Here is a 5,639-nt window from a genome sequence, read left to right as displayed (position 1 = left end):
TATCCTATCCTATCCTCTATCCTATCCTATCCTCTATCCAATCCTCTATCCTATCCTATCCTTTATCCTATCCTATCCTCTATCCTATCCTATCCTCTATCCTATCCTATCCTCTATCCTATCCTCTATCCTATCCTCTATACTATCCTATCCTCTATCCTATCCTATCCTCTATCCTATCCTATCCTCCATCCTATCCTATCCTCAATCCTATCCTTTCCTGTATCCTATCCAATCCTGTATCCTATCCTGTCCTCTATCCTATCCTATCCTCTATCCTATCCTATGCTCTATCCTATCCTATCGTCTATCCTATCCTCTATCCTATCCTATCCTCTATCCTATCCTATCCTCTATCCTATCCTATCCTCTATCCTATCCTATCTTCTATCCTATCCTATCCTCTATCCTATCCTATCCCCTATCCTATCCTCTATCCTCTATCCTATCCTATCTTCTATCCTATCCTATCCTCTATCCTATCCTATCCTCTATCCTATCAAAACCCCAAACCTATCCTCTATCCTTTCCTATCCTCTATCCTATCCTATCCTCTTTCCTATCCTATCATCTATCCTATCCTATCCTCTATCGTATCCTATCGTCTATCCTATCCTCTATCCTATCCTATCCTCTATCCTATCCTATCCTCTATCCTATCCTATACTCTATCCTATCCTATCTTCTATCCTATCCTATCCTCTATCCTCTATCCTATCCTATCTTCTATCCTATCCTATCCTCTATCCTCTATCCTATCCTATCTTCTATCCTATCCTATCCTCTATCCTATCCTATCCTTTATCCTATCCTATCCTCTATCCTATCCTATCCTCTATCCAATCCTCTATCCTATCCTATCCTCTATCCTATCCTATGCTCTATCCTATCCTATCGTCTATCCTATCCTCTATCCTATCCTATCCTCTATCCTATCCTATCCTCTATCCTATCCTATCTTCTATCCTATCCTATCCTCTATCCTCTATCCTATCCTATCTTCTATCCTATCCTATCCTCTATCCTATCCTATCCTCTATCCTATCAAAACCCCAACCCTATCCTCTGTCCTATCCTATCCTCTATCCTATCCTATCCTCTATCCTATCAAAACCCCAACCCTATCCTCTGTCCTATCCTATCCTCTATCCTATCCTATCCTCTATCCTATCCTATCCTCTATCCTCTATCCTATCCTATCCTCTATCCTATCCTATCCTCTATCCTATCCTATCCTCTATCCTATCCTCTATCCTATCCTCTATCCTATCCTATCCTCTATCCTATCCTATCCTCCATCCTATCCTATCCTCAATCCTATCCTTTCCTGTATCCTATCCAATCCTGTATCCTATCCTGTCCTCTATCCTATCCTATCCTCTATCCTATCCTATGCTCTATCCTATCCTATCGTCTATCCTATCCTCTATCCTATCCTATCCTCTATCCTATCCTATCCTCTATCCTATCCTATCCTCTATCCTATCAAAACCCCAACCCTATCCTCTGTCCTATCCTATCCTCTATCCTATCCTATCCTCTATCCTATCCTATCCTCTATCCTCTCTCCTATCCTATCCTCTATCCTATCCTATCCTCTATCCTATCCTATCCTCTATCCTATCCTATCCTCTATCCTATCCTCTATCCTATCCTCTATCCTATCCTCTATCCTATCCTATCCTCTATCCTATCCTATCCTCCATCCTATCCTATCCTCAATCCTATCCTTCCCTGTATCCTATCCAATCCTGTATCCTATCCTGTCCTCTATCCTATCCTATCCTCTATCCTATCCTATGCTCTATCCTATCCTATCGTCTATCCTATCCTCTATCCTATCCTATCCTCTATCCTATCCTATCCTCTATCCTATCCTATCCTCTATCCTATCCTATCTTCTATCCTATCCTATCCTCTATCCTATCCTATCCCCTATCCTATCCTCTATCCTCTATCCTATCCTATCTTCTATCCTATCCTATCCTCTATCCTATCCTATCCTCTATCCTATCAAAACCCCAAACCTATCCTCTATCCTTTCCTATCCTCTATCCTATCCTATCCTCTTTCCTATCCTATCATCTATCCTATCCTATCCTCTATCGTATCCTATCGTCTATCCTATCCTCTATCCTATCCTATCCTCTATCCTATCCTATCCTCTATCCTATCCTATACTCTATCCTATCCTATCTTCTATCCTATCCTATCCTCTATCCTCTATCCTATCCTATCTTCTATCCTATCCTATCCTCTATCCTCTATCCTATCCTATCTTCTATCCTATCCTATCCTCTATCCTATCCTATCCTTTATCCTATCCTATCCTCTATCCTATCCTATCCTCTATCCAATCCTCTATCCTATCCTATCCTCTATCCTATCCTATGCTCTATCCTATCCTATCGTCTATCCTATCCTCTATCCTATCCTATCCTCTATCCTATCCTATCCTCTATCCTATCCTATCTTCTATCCTATCCTATCCTCTATCCTCTATCCTATCCTATCTTCTATCCTATCCTATCCTCTATCCTATCCTATCCTCTATCCTATCAAAACCCCAACCCTATCCTCTATCCTTTCCTATCCTCTATCCTATCCTATCCTCTTTCCTATCCTATCCTCTATCCTATCCTATCCTCTATCCTATCCTATCGTCTATCCTATCCTCTATCCTATCCTATCCTCTATACTATCCTATCCTCTATCCTATCCTATCCTCTATCCTATCCTATCTTCTATCGTATCCTATCCTCTATCCTCTATCCTATCCTATCTTCTATCCTATCCTATCCTCTATCCTCTATCCTCTATCCTATCCTATCTTCTATCCTATCCTATCCTCTATCCTATCCTATCCTTTATCCTATCCTATCCTCTATCGTATCCTATCCTCTATCCAATCCTCTATCCTATCCTATCCTCTATCCTATCCTATCTTCTATCCTATCCTATCCTCTATCCTATGCTATCCTCTATCCTATCAAAACCCCAACCCTATCCTCTATCCTTTCCTATCCTCTATCCTATCCTATCCTCTTTCCTATCCTATCCTCTATCCAATCCTCTATCCTATCCTATCCTTTATCCTATCCTATCCTCTATCCTATCCTATCCTCTATCCAATCCTCTATCCTATCCTATCCTTTATCCTATCCTATCCTCTATCCTATCCTATCCTCTATCCTATCCTATCCTCTATCCTATCCTCTATCCTATCCTCTATACTATCCTATCCTCTATCCTATCCTATCCTCTATCCTATCCTATCTTCTATCGTATCCTATCCTCTATCCTCTATCCTATCCTATCTTCTATCCTATCCTATCCTCTATCCTCTATCCTATCCTATCTTCTATCCTATCCTATCCTCTATCCTATCCTATCCTTTATCCTATCCTATCCTCTATCGTATCCTATCCTCTATCCAATCCTCTATCCTATCCTATCCTCTATCCTATCCTATCCTCTATCCTATCCTATCTTCTATCCTATCCTATCCTCTATTCTATGCTATTCTCTATCCTATCAAAACCCCAACCCTATCCTCTATCCTTTCCTATCCTCTATCCTATCCTATCCTCTTTCCTATCCTATCCTCTATCCAATCCTCTATCCTATCCTATCCTTTATCCTATCCTATCCTCTATCCTATCCTATCCTCTATCCAATCCTCTATCCTATCCTATCCTTTATCCTATCCTATCCTCTATCCTATCCTATCCTCTATCCTATCCTATCCTCTATCCAATCCTCTATCCTATCCTATCCTCTATCCTATCCTATCCTCTATCCTATCCTATCTTCTATTCTATCCTATCCTCTATCCTATCCTATCCTCTATCCTATCAAAACCCCAACCCTATCCTCTATCCTTTCCTATCCTCTATCCTATCCTATCCTCTTTCCTATCCTATCCTCTATCCTATCCTATCCTCTATCCTATCCTATCGTCTATCCTATCCTCTATCCTATCCTATCCTCTATCCTATCCTCTCCTCTATCCTATCCTATCCTCTATCCTATCCTCTATCCTATCCTCTATCCTATCCTATCCTCTATCCTATCCTATCCTCCATCCTATCCTATCCTCAATCCTATCCTATCTTCTATCCTATCCTATCCTCTATCCTATCCTATCCTTTATCCTATCCTATCCTCTATCCTATCCTATCCTCTATCCAATCCTCTATCCTATCCTATCCTCTATCCTATCCTATGCTCTATCCTATCCTATCGTCTATCCTATCCTCTATCCTATCCTATCCTCTATCCTATCCTATCCTCTATCCTATCCTATCTTCTATCCTATCCTATCCTCTATCCTCTATCCTATCCTATCTTCTATCCTATCCTATCCTCTATCCTATCCTATCCTCTATCCTATCAAAACCCCAACCCTATCCTCTGTCCTATCCTATCCTCTATCCTATCCTATCCTCTATCCTATCAAAACCCCAACCCTATCCTCTGTCCTATCCTATCCTCTATCCTATCCTATCCTCTATCCTATCCTATCCTCTATCCTCTATCCTATCCTATCCTCTATCCTATCCTATCCTCTATCCTATCCTATCCTCTATCCTATCCTCTATCCTATCCTCTATCCTATCCTATCCTCTATCCTATCCTATCCTCCATCCTATCCTATCCTCAATCCTATCCTTTCCTGTATCCTATCCAATCCTGTATCCTATCCTGTCCTCTATCCTATCCTATCCTCTATCCTATCCTATGCTCTATCCTATCCTATCGTCTATCCTATCCTCTATCCTATCCTATCCTCTATCCTATCCTATCCTCTATCCTATCCTATCCTCTATCCTATCAAAACCCCAACCCTATCCTCTGTCCTATCCTATCCTCTATCCTATCCTATCCTCTATCCTATCCTATCCTCTATCCTCTCTCCTATCCTATCCTCTATCCTATCCTATCCTCTATCCTATCCTATCCTCTATCCTATCCTATCCTCTATCCTATCCTCTATCCTATCCTCTATCCTATCCTCTATCCTATCCTATCCTCTATCCTATCCTATCCTCCATCCTATCCTATCCTCAATCCTATCCTTTCCTGTATCCTATCCAATCCTGTATCCTATCCTGTCCTCTATCCTATCCTATCCTCTATCCTATCCTATGCTCTATCCTATCCTATCGTCTATCCTATCCTCTATCCTATCCTATCCTCTATCCTATCCTATCCTCTATCCTATCCTATCCTCTATCCTATCCTATCTTCTATCCTATCCTATCCTCTATCCTATCCTATCCCCTATCCTATCCTCTATCCTCTATCCTATCCTATCTTCTATCCTATCCTATCCTCTATCCTATCCTATCCTCTATCCTATCAAAACCCCAAACCTATCCTCTATCCTTTCCTATCCTCTATCCTATCCTATCCTCTTTCCTATCCTATCATCTATCCTATCCTATCCTCTATCGTATCCTATCGTCTATCCTATCCTCTATCCTATCCTATCCTCTATCCTATCCTATCCTCTATCCAATCCTCTATCCTATCCTATCCTCTATCCTATCCTATCTTCTATCCTATCCTATCCTCTATCCTATGCTATCCTCTATCCTATCAAAACCCCAACCCTATCCTCTATCCTTTCCTATCCT

Source organism: Halictus rubicundus, unplaced genomic scaffold (genome assembly GCF_050948215.1).
Source record: "Halictus rubicundus isolate RS-2024b unplaced genomic scaffold, iyHalRubi1_principal scaffold0128, whole genome shotgun sequence".
In the NCBI taxonomy this organism is placed as follows: Eukaryota; Metazoa; Arthropoda; class Insecta; order Hymenoptera; family Halictidae; genus Halictus; species Halictus rubicundus.
Note: the sequence above shows the minus strand (reverse complement) of the source record.